General features: G+C 37.7%; 1 long non-coding RNA gene across 3 annotated transcripts in view; it reads left to right on the plus strand.

Moving 5' to 3' along the window:
• Positions 1 to 15,442, plus strand: part of LOC133774585 (uncharacterized) — a 142,983-nt gene that overhangs the window by 13,424 nt on the left and 114,117 nt on the right. For 2 of the 3 annotated variants that reach the window (XR_009868094.1, XR_009868092.1), the window contains exons 2-4: positions 3,309 to 3,390; positions 9,505 to 9,625; positions 10,949 to 11,051. This is a non-coding gene — a long non-coding RNA (uncharacterized LOC133774585). The remainder of the gene's footprint in view (positions 1 to 3,308; positions 3,391 to 9,504; positions 9,626 to 10,948; positions 11,052 to 15,442) is intronic. The other variant, XR_009868093.1, reaches the window with a different exon arrangement.

Here is a 15,442-nt window from a genome sequence, read left to right on the forward strand (position 1 = left end):
AATTTACCTGTATGTCTTTATAGGATTATTTGATTCAAACAATTTTTTAGAAACTTTGGACAAGGACTTGGAGTACTGGAGCATAGAGATAGAATTATTTGAGGAAAAAACCCCAATTTTTTAAATTAAAAAGATAAGCCGAGATCCTAATACAGTTTACAAAAACTAGAAATTACATTTGGCATATTTTCTATTAAACTTTTACTTTCAACTATTTAATGTCATATGACTAGAATTACTATTTAAGTTATTTGTGTTGCCTAATGTTTAAGATATATGCTATAATTGTTCAGTGCTCTATTGGAGGAGCAAGATTTCTAAGTTTTCATTAGTATAAAGTTGTGATGAATAGCATTTTGAGTGAATATTTAAACGCCCCTTTGGTTATTTCTTTACAATATGTTTTTCAAAAATAGATTACTTATAGACTGCTTTCTTTAAGATTTTTTATATTGATTGCCAAATTGTTTTTCTGAAAGCTCCTACCAGTTTATACTTGTACTTCAAAAATTTTTTCTCTGTAGAGGCAACATTCTAATTCATGTTACTTGAGCAAAGAAAGCAGAACCACACTCTTTTCCTTGTGTTCTGAAAGCAACGGTGGCATTTTGCATATACTTAGTCTCTCAGAACTATTTTCTCACTGCAGATGTGAAATAGGCTGGTTATACAAATCTATTTGTTTCCCTTCTGTAGTGCTGAAAATTATATTGATTTAATGATCTCAAGTTATACTTTTTATGCAATTAGTTGTGTAGTAAAAACTAATATTGTCATGTGCTAATGTCTTTTTTCCCTCTATTGTGCTGTGGTAGTAGTCCATGCAGTATCAGCAAGTTTGTGCTTTTCCTGTGCTTTGCTGAAAGGAAAAAGGAACATCTGTTTCCATTATATATCTGCATCATAATGATAACAATTAAGTAGCTATTATGGTGTAGTATACAGTAAATATATTTTGCTGAATGACCTATACTCTCTTGTTGGAAAATTTCAGAGATTCCAGAGGTACTTAGTTTTTACAGGTAGGCTTTTGCTTACTTTGGGTAAATTAGCACAGTTCTTATTTTTGTCTCAGTAAAAAAACAAACCACCAACTGATGATTAAACTCTGTGCTTTCAGTGTGACTCCCAATTATGTTTCTCATATGTTTAGAGTATAAGTTATTAGATCTCTCTCAATATTCTGAAATGGATTTATTATACTACTAATAAGATAGTTCTGTTTTTGTTTTGTGCCTTTTGTTTACTTTCTATATTCTACTAAGTTGGAAGGGTGGAAATGTGTGTGTGTGTGTGTGTGTATAGGATATTTCACTTTCTTCTTGTATTAAGGGGATAAAGTGATACTTGCCTTTTAAGATCAGCAGGAGAATGTTTGAAATCACATTCAGCTATTCCCATTGACCTTTAAAAGTCTAGAGAAATATGTTTGCCTATTTTAGCTTTTGATTAAAGATGCTGTGGTGGTTACATAATAAGTGATCAAAAAGTGTTTAGACAAAGTATGGTATATGAATAAAAATAAATACCCATGTACCCCAAACCCAGTTTGAGAAGTAAAATGATCACAGCACAATTGAAGCACTTCTAGAATACGAGGGACCTGCAAAAAATTCATAGAATGCAGAATATGAAAAAACTATGCACAAATTTAAAATAATTTTTGCACCAAAATAAACTTATGTTTCAGTTCAATTTTTCCATGAAATTTTTGAAGTGTCCTCATATATTCCCATTTGGCCTTGTGATTATTATCTATTTTGCCTTTGAGGTACTTTTCCTACATGATCTAAAATTTGACATAAGTGACCTGTCCTTTTAAATAATGAATTTTTAGATGTCGGAGCTACAATTGCTGTTAGAACCCTTTCAGTCTAATCACCTAGGACTGGGCATGCTTCTCTCATCTGTGAAGCTGGGGTCAGGTCTGCATCGCTTCTGATGTATTTTGAACTCTAATTAAAACAAAAAGTATGAAGCAAAAATGAAAACAAAATACAGAGGCTCAGAGAAGTGAAGAAACTTGCCCAAGTCACAGAGCAGGGAATAAAACTCAAGTCTCCTGACTTCTATTCAGGTCCTCCTTTCTTCACACTGCCTGTCATTTTTCATGATTGTTCTTAAGGAGGAAGAGAGAGAATGAGGAGGAACAGGGGAGAGAAGAGAGAGAGACTTTTTTCTCTTGGGGTATCTTTTCTGTAGTGCAAACACTGTAGCCCTATCAGCCTGAATGCTGCTTACAGAATGAGAATACAGTGTGTCCCATAGAGCCTGTGAATCCCTCCTGTGTGCTTTGGACTTTCCTGGAAAGAGTTTGTGTACAAGGACGCCTTCTCTAGGTTCCTTACCCTGTTGTTAAGTTTCTGATCTCTTCAAGGTAATTGGACCAGGAAAATAGGGATGGGCAGCAACACAGCTGTGACTTTCCATCTAAGATGTATTGAATTTTCCATATGCTGTGCAGTCAGGACTGTACTGAGTTACTTTTGACTTTCTGATGGAGTTTATGCTATGTTCAAATCACAGATAACCTTCTTTTTGAAAATGCATTTGCTTCTTGTTTCTATTAGGAGCCAATGTACTGGAGTACTAAAGTGAAAATAGTACAAATAGAATAACGTGGAAGTGCACTTTAAAAATCTCTTTAGGGAAAAGCCCATTCTAAAAATGGCTCCTTAGAATTACATGCGTGTACTTTCTCTATCAGGTTTTTACTCTAACAAATTTCATTCATTCTTAGTTGAGGTGACTAAGCTTGAGTCATAATATTCACACAATGCCATGCCTCTCCTGTGAAAAAGTAGCAAGATAACTAGAAGTTGTTTCAATATCAGATTAGTTTAAAAATTATTTGATTCCTTTTACCAATACACAGAATTGGACACATACAATAGTCCTAATCATATTCTGTAGAGTGGATACTAAAAGATACAAAAGTAACTTTTTCAATGCTGTTAATATTCTCAAGGTTGGTATGTTTTAACAAGAAAACAAGATAACATATTTGTCTCTTGAGTATTTTAGGTCAGATTCTCTTATTTGGTTAGCAGCTTCTGGTAGGAAAATTTTCCTAGTATATTGGGTTGGAGAGGAAAGGTTCTTAATGCTGTCTGATGCCACTATTCAGTATCTGTTTACTTGTTTTCTCACCCTTACTAAATATGATTTAAAAAAATTCTGCTTGGAAAAGCTTGTTTGGGGTGTGTGTGTTGGGGTAGTATTTTGAAAGGCAATTCTTTGAAAATTTTGGTTAACATCTGTAGCATAAGGAATGTCTACTCTGGTTACGTTTCCCCGTGTTGTTCCAGCAGGTAGAGGACACTCCAGAGACGAGGTGTGGATAACTGAAACTAGCCTATGAGCAACGAGTTTTCTCCTTGGCTGATGCTGGTAAGAATGATGAATCTTAGCCGCCGCTTGGGCAGTGCTAAAACCAGAGGGACCCTAGTGAGACACAGTGTACTTGTATGTAGTCAGTGTGTAGCCCACATATGTTCCCTCACTCTCACTTCTTATTCTCTGTAGAAAGGTGGTGTGATGTTTACTGAAACAGCAACAGAATGTGGTAATAATAATTGTTAACTTTTTTTGCCATGCATCCTTCCAGGATTATAGGATTATTATTGTAGGATTATTATCGTAAGCATATCTACCATTTCTACTCAGTTCTTAATATCTTCACTTTAGACCAAGTTGAGATTATTTTAAAACAAGCATTGACTGTGTATTTTCCACTGTCACAGCCATTATACAATATACAATTTGTAATACAGTATATAATATACAATAGTTGTGAACTCAGAATTTGTGGGTAAAAGGGATAGGATTTTCTCCTACTACTGTTAGATTTGCATGTTGTAAAAATTTGTTCATGATGTGGTTTGAATTGCTAACACTTTATTATTTTTCTGTGATTTGATTCTTAGGAGAATTTTGTTACTATAGTGCCTATTATTATTGAGGTATAGATAGTCAACATTTATTTGTTGAGTTTTGGAGATGTTTAATGCATACAGAGTAGGTAAAGGTGTAGTTCTTTTTCTTCAGGAAATAATAATTGATATGGCTTCTCACCAAAAGTTAACATTATATTTTCTTAATATAGCATGTGCAAATAACTTTATCAATATTACTGTATTGTGACTTTAAGAGAAAAATAAAATGTATTTGTTTTTTTCTTGCTGTTTACCTCTTAAAATTTCTTAAAATTGTAATTTGGGGATAGCCAAAACTGTTTTTTTTAATTTACATATATATATATACATATATATGTATATATATGTATTTATGTATATATATATATATAGTTTAAAAGGCATAGTTACAGAGAGAGAGAGAGGGAGAGACAGAGAGAGAGAGATTTTTCCATCTGCTGGTTCACCTCCCAAATGGCTTTAATAGCCAGATTGGGGCCAGATCGAAGCTAGGAGCCAGGAGCTTCTTCTGGGTCACCCATGTAGGTACAGGGGCCCAAGCACTTGGGCCATTTTCCACTGCTTTCCCATGAACATTAGCAAGGAGCTAGACCAGAAGTGAAGCAGCTAGGAATTAAACTGACACCCATATGGGATGCCATTGTCATAGGTGGTGGCTTAACCTGCAGTGCCATAGTTCCAGCCCCAGTATTGTTCTTGATATATGTTTATCTTAAGTAAATAGCATATGGCATTTGCTAACCTTAAATACTTTTTAAATTTGATATTAAAATTACTATATAATAACATTTTCTGAAAAGTAGACTTTATGTTCTTTTTTAAATTTTTAAATTGTTTAAAAGATTTTGTTTATTTAAGAGATAGAGTTACAGACAGTGAGAGGGAGAGACAGAGAGAAGGGTCTTCCGTCCGTTGGTTCACTCCCCAGGTGGCTGCAACGGCCGGAGCTGTGCTGATCCGAAGCCAGGAGCCAGGAGCCTCCTCTAGGTCTCCCAGACTGGTACAGGGGCCCAAGCACTTGGGCCATCTTCCACTGCTTTCCCAGGCCAAAGCAGAGAGCTGGATTGGAAGAGGAGCAGCTGGGACTAGACCGGCACCCATATGGGATGCTGGTGCTGCAGGCGGAGGATTAACCTACTGTGCCATGGTGCTAGCCCCTTTATGTTCTTAATTTAGCAAGAAGCAGGTTCATTTTTCTTTTTTTTTTTTAAGAATTTTTTCAAAAATTTATTTGAAAGGCAGAGTTATGGGGTAGGGAGAGAGAGAGAGAGAGAGACATGAAAGAGAGAGAGAGAGACAGACAGACATATGTCTTCTATTCACCGGTTCACTCCCCAAATGACTAGAAAGGCTAGGGCTGGGCCAGGCTGAAGCAAGGAACCAGGAGCTTCTTCCTGTCTCCCACTTGGGTGTAGGGACCCAAGCACTTTGGCCATCCTCTGCTGCTTTCCCAGGTGCATTAGCAGGGAGCTGGATGGTAAGTGGAGGAGCTACGTCTCAAACCAACACTCATATGTGATGCTGGTGTGGATACTGTCATCACAGGCAGCAACTTAATAACCCACTATGCTACAATGCTGACCTCGAAATTAATTTTTCTGAAACATAACTAAAAAATGTCTCTTAAAATTAGGAACTACACTGAAGAAGATGACAAAACATGTTGTCACAGATATTGAAAAAATATCTTCTGGTTTTGGCCACACATTAGCTTTGATGCTAATATTATTTAACTTACAACATTGAACATGTTTATGTAGTTGCAAGTTTATTAAAAGATACTAAGAATAGTTATTTTTCAACTCTCTCATAAGTGTAGTGGGTTGTTGATAATATTTTTCAACAACAGTTTTGACCAGTGCACATAGATGTTTTAGGTTAAAAGGTTACTGTTACCTCTATAATAATTGCGGTCTTCCTAGACTTAATTGTATAATTTTGTTTTGGTATCTGAATATATAGATGTGATTTCAGCTTTACAGTTGTCAGTGAAAGTATCATTTGTATCTTGTATAGAGTGCTTGCATGATCTAACAAGGTCCTTTTGAATTCTGGTCACCTAAGGAGTTTTACATTGTTTATGTGTTTCTCAGGGTAACATATGAGTTGCGAAAAAGTCTTTTTTCAAAAACTGGTTAACTTTTGAGTTGTATGTGATTTATCTTTAACTAGGGGCAAGAGACATGTAGTGATACCTGGTAGGAGGTTATGGAGGCTATAATGGTACTATTGTTATCCATCTGTTGCCCTTCTTTGTTGTGAAGATAGTTTCTGGACTGGCTGAAGTTTAGTGATCTGAGGGCGCAATGGAGTGTATTGTGGAACTTTAAAAGGTGCATCCCTCCTGATGTCTTTGATTGAGCCAAAAGTCACTAATGTCCTATTTGTATCAGTTCTAAGATTAAAGTTTAAATGTGTTTTGAGCTTTGACAGATAGCTTCAAAATTCTGAAAGTCCTGAATTTTATAGAAAGGAATTAGCTTAAGGCAATATGTTTATGTACAATAAACACTCTGAAATGCAGCAGGTGATAGTTCAAGTACTTGGATCCCTACACCCATGTGGGATGTTTGTGTTGAATTTCAGGCTCCTGACTTTGGCATGGCTGTGCCCCAGCTGTCCCCAGCTGTGACAGGCATGTGGGGAGTGAACCAACATCTGTCTTTGTCTCTCTGCATTTCAAATAAAATGAAAATAATTTTTAAAAATGGTTAATTTTATCAGTGTATAGTGAGTGAAGAGATAGGATTTACACTGAAATATGTGTCACTGTAGAGCCCATTTGTAGTCTACACCAATGTCATTTTTCCTTATCTATTAACTCATTATATTACCTTTTGATTATGAGTAAAAAACTTAGTGTCCAAATTTTCCTGTTTATAATGACAACAGTCATATTGGGTTATTGCCTACCCTAATCACTTCATCTTAAACTGATCATTTGCAAAGACCCTATTTCCAAAAAGGTCACATTTTCAGGAACTGAAGATTAGGACATCCATCTTTTTGGGGAACACAATTCAACTTAGAACAGTAGGCAACATTTTTGAGCTAGTAGAATTGAAAACTCTTTAGTAGTTGTTGTATTACATAAATTTGAAGTTTACCAAAACACCAGTGTAACATATGCACATATTCTATAGATGAGTAATATATGAATATTTGTTTTGGAATAGGACTGATTTTTCACTATTTGTTTATATAATATATTGTAGAAAGAACAAATTGGAGAACTGTTGAGGATGGTTTCGTAAAATATGATTGGATGTCAAGATGTGTAGGACTAGTAATACACAAGTGAGATCAGTGTAGCTGGTGGTTTGATGATGTTGAGCTTCAAATGGGCATTCACGGCAAGAGGATGATGCAGAAGAAGAAAGAACATGGGTAAAGGTTATGGTACAGGAACAAGTATTTTAAGTGTAGTGGGTTGTGGTGGTAAAAGGAGGCTTCTGGATCAACTAATGTTGTAAAGAAAGCTTGCCTCAATCCCTTCAGAGTTAATGCCAGTTAGTGCTCAAACTTCACAGAATTGATGTAAAATTTATTTTTAATTGTAGGATGCAGCCGGTGCCACGGCTCACTAGGCTAATCCTCCGCCTGTGGCGCCGGAACCCCGAGTTCTAGTCCCAGTTAGGGCACCGGATTCTGTCCTGGTTGCTCCTCTTCCAGGCCAGCTCTCTGCTGTGGCCCAGGAAGGCAGTGGAGGATGGCCCAAGTCCTTGGGCCCTGCACCCATATGGGAGACCAGGAGGAAGCACCTGGCTCCTGGCTTCAGATTGGCGTAGCGTGCCGGCTGTAGCGGCCATTTGGAGAGTGAACCAACGGAAGGAAGACCTTTCTCTCTGATTCTCTCTCTCATTGTCTAACTCTGCCTGTCAAAAAAAAAAAAATTGTAGGATGTGGAAAATTTGGTGTGTATCAATAACAGAAGAAAAATATTACTCATAACAGAGCTAGTTATTATATTGGCATGTTGATGTAATTCATATTAGATTCATGCTATGATTTTTTCATTAAAATTATGTCCCACAAACGGTTTTTAAAAAATAAATTAGAGGCTGGCGCTGTGGCGTAGGAGGTAAAGCTGCCACCTACAATGCCAGAATTCTATATGGGTGCTGATTCAAGTCCCGCTGCTCCACTTCCGTTCCAGCTCTCTGCTATAGCCTGGGAAAGCAGTAGAAGATGGCCCAAGTGCTTGGACCCATGCACCCATGTGGGAGACCCGGAAGAAACTCCTGGCTCCTGGCTTCGGATGGGCTCAGCTTCGGCCATTGCGGCCATCTGGGGAGTGAACCAGGGATGGAAGACCTCTCTCTCTGCCTCTACCTCTCTCTGTAACTCTGACTTTCAAATAAAATAAAATAAATATTAAAAAAATAGAGTCTGTAGTGTACTCTGGATATATATATGTATTTGAGTCCCATTAGGTGGTAACCCAACAGACTTTGGGGATGAGTTGGGTCAGTATAACTCCATGAACCATGAGGTCAAGCCAGCTTGTTTTTTTTTTTTTTTTTTTTAAGATTTATTATTTGAAAGGCAGAGTTACAGAGAGGCAGAGGCAGAGAGAGAGGGGGAGAGGTCTTCCATCTGCTGGTTTACTCCCCAAATGGCCACATGGCTGGAGCTGGGCCTATCTGAAGCCAGGAGCCAGGAGCTTTTTCCAGGTCTCCCATTCTGGTGCAGGGGGCTAAGGACTTGGGCCATATTCTATTGCTTTCCTAGGCCATAGCAGAGAGCTGGATTGGAAGTAGAGCAGCCGGTACTTGAACCAGCACCCAAATGGGATGCTGGCACTGCAGGCAGCAGCTCTACCTGCCATGCCACAGTGCTGGCCTCCAGCTTGGTCTTGTTTGATTTAGTTCTTTGACTTCAGTCTTGTTCTCCTTCCCATCTTTCTTGTTGCTACCAAGGTCTTTAAGTGATTACTTTGCCAAAGCCAAGTCCAGTTAAAAAATATGTCTTTGTTTAAAAAAAAAATGCCACTTTACTATCCTGGCTTAACTCCTTTAGTCAGGATAAAGGTCCACTTTTTGGGCACATAAGGTATATCTGTGTTCTTTCTGCTTTGCACCACAGCTACTCCAGGTTCTCACAATATTGTTCACCCTTCATACCTTTTTTAAAAATTTTTTCCTGCCAGTATGAATAAATTTTCTCTATTTATCCCTCTGTCCAGCAGCTACTCCTTGTTTAGTACTCATCTCAAATGACATTCCTCTATGAATCCTTTCTTCTAAGGCAGTTTTTTCCTTCCTTTCAGTATCTGTAGCACTTTCTATAAAACGTATAATATAGTAGCCAGTTTTCATCTTTTGTTCTTATAACTTGAGTTACTTAAGTGCTCTTTTCTAAACGTTGTAGAAGTTGGAAACCAAAGTGAAGAAGAGTTTAAAGAGTTTGCAACCTAATGGCTGACTCCTAATTTTTGTGAGTTGGTGGGTGTAGTGGTTAGAAATACAACAAAGAGTTGTCAAGGAGACTTTACCTCCCAGTAGAGCAAAGTTGTGACTGGAACTGTTTGTATAGCTCTGTAAAGGTGACCGTGTGTGTTTGTTTACAGGTGGCAGTCGGCCTGCAGCACAGGTTGTGCCAGATTTACTCAGCATTGCTGCTGGGATTTCCCAATCTCCACCTGCAAGAGGAGCCCCAGAGCATCATCTCCATGGCTGCTCCCGTGCCTGGTATGTCGCTGTGCTTCTGCTTCCAGCAGAGGCTCTGGGTTAGAATTCAGCTCTTTGCAGACAGCTATGGAGAAGTGAAAAGAGGACTGCTTCAGTCATGCCTACATGATGATTTCTTTAGATTCTGTGTTGTGCCTTTTTTTAAATTTTAAAGATTTATTTATTTATTTAAAAGGCAGAGTTACAGAGAGGCAGAGGCAGAGAGAGAGAGAGAGGTCTTCCATCTGCTGGTTCACTCCCCAAATGGCTGCAACAGCTGAAGCTGAGCTGAGCTGATCTGATCCGAAGCCAGGAGCCGGGAGTTTCATCCAGGTCTCCCAAGTGGGTGCAGGGGCCCACGCACTTGGGCCATTCTCCACTGCTTTCCCAGGGGCATTAGTGGGAGCCGGATCGGAAGTAGAGCACCAGGAACTCGAACCAGTGCCCATATGAGATGCTGGTGATGTAGACCAGGGCTTTACTCTGCTGTGCCACATCACCAGCACTGCCTTATTGTTTTTATACTTCTTCATAGAACTGTCATGTAGTGTCTTACTCATCATATTGTGATGTTTGAATTGTATCTGCTTGTTAACTGTTTCGTATTGATTTTTAGCAGTCTTTATTCTAATTTCCTATTACCTTAAATAACAAGGAAGCACATAACATAAATTTTGCAGGTAAACAGTATCTCCCAATAATATTTAATCAGCCTTTGAGCTATTATGAAGGAGATTCAACTAGAAATTGATAAGATTTCATGCCAAGGGTCAGTAGAAATATTTTATTACAAAATATCTATTAATAAGAGTGAACACTGTAGCTAGTAACTAAGATATTTTTTCTTCAAAAAAAGTGGAAATATTTTTCAGAAGTCTGGGAAATGTCAAAGTAATTTTGGCTGTAGTCATACAGCATTTAATGCTATTGAGAGTAGTGCTAACATTAACAAAAATATTCTGTAATTTCCTCAGTTATTGCTACTGGTGATGAGGGATGTAAAGTTGGCATGCTTTCCTGTTTTGAGTATTATCATTATACACTTCTGATTTTACATGTCAGAAACAATCTTCATTATAGTTAAGACAGCCAAGAACATTCTTCGTTAAAGATAGATGTTAGCCTCTGATTATTTGTGTATTTGCATTAGTTATATTAAGACTACAGTGAGTATATAAGGGCATATACATATATATATTTTTTAATGTTTCAAAGTAACATATTTTCTGTGGAACTTCTTAGTTCATCAGAATTTAGTGGTTTGGGATCAAAGACAGGCTTAATTTCTATATTAATATCCTATTTTATAATTTTCTGTGACCATTGATAATACTTATCTTGCAGATGTAAGCTATTATTCACCAGGGAGCTTTGGCAAGAGAATTGGCTAGATCAGCAAATCCATTTGCACTGAGGAAAAACAACTTGAAGCTCATCTCTATTGATGGTGAGTCAGTCTCATCTTCATATATGAAAGTTCACATTAGGATTATTGTATGTTTTTGTGTGTTCTTTGTTTTTTTAAGATTTATTTATTAACTTTGGAAGTCAGAGTTACAGAGAGGGAGAGACAAGGAGATCTTCCATCTGCTGGTTCACTCCTGACATGGCCAAAGCCAGGATTCAGGAGCTTCATCTGGATCTCTCACATGAGTGGCAGGGGTTAAACACTTGGTCCCTGTTCTGCTGCTCATTAGCAGGGAGCTGGATTGGAAGTGGAGCAGCTGGGACATGAACCAGCACCTATATGGGATGCCAGCATCGCAAGTGGGCTTTACCTGCCATGCCACAACGCCAGCCCCATATTATTTTGTTTACAATGTTATCAAACAACAGTTTGGTTTAAATTTTGTTTTATGATACATCTCTGGGATGTTGAACCATGATGCTTCATTACTTGAGTATAACATGTAGCATAGAAATCAATCGAGTAGTGAAATAGAATGTATCATAATTTGTTGCTTATGAATATAATTAAAAATAGTTTGATTAGTTCCTCTCACCTCCAATTTTTAAACTTAATTAACTAATTCATTTATTTGAAAGAGAGATAGAGCTCTTCAAGGAAACTGCTTGTTTCTTTCCCATATGGTTACAACAGTCAGGGCTGAGGCAGGCTCAGTCTGGTCTGCTGTGAGGGCAGCAGGGACCTGACCGTTTGAGCCAGCACCTGCTGGCTGCCACAGCATGCATTAGCAGGAAGCTGGACTTGGCAGCAGAGCCAGAACTCAATCCCAGGCACTCTGTTTTGGGAGGCAGATATTTCAAGCATCATCATTCTAATTTCTATAAAACACATACTAGCTGAATTATAACTCATGACTCTTATTGAAATTAATATTGACTAGAAATGAATCACAAATTGATTAAGTTATCTACCTACTTGAAAATATATTACTGTTTCAGAAGTTTCAGGGTTACTACAGTGTCAACATGAAGATTATGTTTAGTTTTCAAACAGATTTATTTGTTCTGTCAGTCAGTAGCCATTGTTAATACTTGCCCCAGGCTTGTTAGTTTAGAGATACAAAGTGTATGACTCCATATGTTTAGTATTATTACCAGAGTCAATAGTATATTTATATAGCAATCTGTAATTCAAATGTGCAGGTTCAATGCATATTTAATATGAGTTTATTCTGCTGTACTAATTGCTTTTGTAAATAGTCAAAATTTGGGACCAACCAAGGTGTCTATCATCAGATGAATGGAGAAAGAAAATGTATATATACACAGTAGAATATTATTCAGCTATAAAAAAGAATGAAATTCTACCATTTGTAGTAAAATGGACACAACTGGAGGATATCATGTTGAGTGGAATAAGCCAGACCCAGGAAGACAAATACCTAATCTTCTCCATTATATGTGAGAGCTAAAAATTTAACAACAACAACAACAACAACAAAAAAAAAAACAAAAGAAAAAAAAAAAGAAATGTCTGTACCAGTATTGCTGTAAATGTAGTTTTGTGAAACGTTTTATACCTCTGCCAAACCAATGGTTAAGAATGTTATACTACTATAGTTTTAATGGGCCGTGATTACTTTAAATTTACTATATATGGGTGAAATGGTCATTTTTCCATTCAATTATCACTTATAGCCATTATCTATATTCCCACTAAACTGGGGTCTTTTTGCTTTTTACTTGTTAAACTCCTATTTGGAGAAGTATTAAGCCTTTTTACTTAATATACTTTTAAAATATGTTATCTCAAAAACTAAGAAAGGGAGAAGGAAAGAGAGTGTGAGGGAGAGGAGAGAGGGAGGAAGGGAATATCATTATGTTCTTAGAATTGTATCTACAAATCACACTGAATCTTTAAAAAAATAATTAAAAAATAAAATAAAAAGGGCTGGCACTGTGGCTTAGTAAGTTAATCATGCACCTGTATCCGCTATGGGCACCAGTTCAAGTCCCGGATGCTCCATTTCCCATCCAGCTCTCTGCTAAAAATAAAATAAAAAATAAGAAAAGATTACGTCTGTGATGTGACACAGTCTTAACCATGAAGTTTGTGTATGGGTATGTGAGCTTCATACAGTTACTTCTGCTGCTTTGGCCCTCTTTATTCTGGTTGCTGTCACTTGAGTCATCTCTGTTAGGTTGTCAAAATAAAATTTTCTTTTATAGCCTTGCTTTGCTAATGTTTTGCCTTTTTCAAAAAATAAATTTTATTGTGTATATTTGAAGTTTATAGCCTGATATTATGGATACATGTAAATATTAAATGGTTACTTTAGTGAAGTTAATCTGTCAGTTTACATAGTTAATTATTTTTGTGACAAGAGAAGCTAAAATCTACTTAACAAAAATCCCAATATAATACTTTTAAAACCGATCCTCTGATTGTACATTAGATCTTAGACTTGTTGGTCCTACTGTGTGCTACTTTGTATCCTTCTGCCTACATTTCCCCTTTTCCTGCCCCAAGTCCCTGCCTCTGGTAATCATACTGCTATTCTCTGTTTCTGTGTATTTGACCTTTCTTATTTTTAGATTCTATGTATAAGTGAGATCATGTAATATTTTTCTTCTGTGTCTAGCTGCTTTCACTTAGCAGAATGTCCTCCAAGCCCATCACTGCTGGACCTGGAAGACATGGAGAACGTTGTGCTAGGACATATGGCAAATGGCAGGATCTCCTTTTTAATTTTTGAAGCACAGTTTTTTCATAACACACATTCCATGTGAACCTTTTGAAGGCCTCTCATTTGCATAGATTTCAAGATTTTTTGTAAAATTATCTTTTAATTCTATTTTCACTGATTTTTTTGGGAAGTATTTTCATGTACTCTATTTTTTTTTTTTTTAAGTTGTCTGTCGACAGATCATTCCTGTGTCTTGGCTGTCGTGAAAAATGCTGTGGTGAACATGAGAGTGCAGATACCTTTATGAGGGGATGATTTTATCTCATGTGTAAATAGTAGGAATGGGATTACTGGGTCATACGATAGTTTCTCTCTCTCTGTCTCTGTCTCTGTCTCAGGGTTTATTTATTTGAAAGGCAGAGTTAGAGAAAGAGAGAGAGAGAGATCTGTCCACTGATTCATTCCGCAAATGTCCACAATGGCCCAGGCTGGGCCAGGCTGAAGCCAGGAGCTTCTTCCAGGTCTCCCACATGGGTGCAGGGGCCCAAGCACTTAGACCATCCTCTGTTGCTTTCACAGTCCATAAGCAGGGAGCTGTATCAGAAGTGGGGCACCAGGGAATTGAACCAGCACTCATATGGGATACTGGTGCTGCAGATGGTGGCTTTACCCACTACCCCTTGGCGCTGGCCCCTGGAGGGGGGATTTCTTATTGTCTTGATTTTTCTTCTTTCAGAGTGTAAACAAATCTCCGGGTCAGATATTGGCAGGATGAATATTCATACCTAAGTCAAAACGTAGGTACTACAAGTACATGAGATTACATGATTAGAACGCATCTAATCATCTATACTAAATGTTGTTTTTTTTAAAAAAATTTATTTATGTATTTATTCGAAAGGGCAGAGTCACACACACATACATACACATGCATAGAGAGACAGAGAGAGTTTGATTGAGGTCTTCCATCCACTGGTTCACTCTCCAATGGCTGTAACAGTGGGGATGGGCCAGGCTGAAGCCAGGATTTAGGAATGCCATCTAGGTCTCCCGCATGGATGGGAGGGACTCAAGCAGTTGGACCAATGTGCACCACTTGCTAGGTGCACTAGCAGAAGCTGAATGGGAATGAGAGCCACTGGGACTCAAACCTGCACGCTGAAATATGAGATGCAGGCATTCCAAATGGTGCCCCAACCTGCTGTGCCACAACGTCAGCTCTGTATGCCAAATGTTTTTGAAGAGTCTACAAAGTGAAAAAGAATAATACAGACAAAAATTTGAAGAGATTTCTATTTGGAGGTTATAAATGCTTATTCTCTTTTCCTCAAAAAGGCTTTAGGTGTTTCTGTAATAAGGTAGTACTTTCCCTTCCCATGTTCCACAGGCAAATATGAAATGTAACTAGATTCATTTTACAGAATATTGTTTCCTGAAAACATTATTTTGAGATGATTTGTCTTAATATTATTATTTTTATTATTTTCATGTTGAGTCTACCCTAAACATTTTCATTGAACTAATCTTTGGAAATTCCTTTAAAATTATAATAGGGGCTGGCGCTGTGGTACAGCAGCCACAGCTGTGCTGGAATCCAGCCTGCAGTGCCGGCATCCCATATGGGTGCTGGTTCGTGTCCTGGCTGCTCCTCTTATGATCCAGCTCTCTGCTATGTCCTGGGAAAGCAGTAGAAGATGGCCCAACTCCTTGGGCCCCTGTACCTGTGTGGGAGACCTGGAAGAAG

The sequence above is a fragment of the Lepus europaeus genome, chromosome 15 (assembly GCF_033115175.1).
Source record: "Lepus europaeus isolate LE1 chromosome 15, mLepTim1.pri, whole genome shotgun sequence".
NCBI classification, from domain to species: domain Eukaryota; kingdom Metazoa; phylum Chordata; class Mammalia; order Lagomorpha; family Leporidae; genus Lepus; species Lepus europaeus.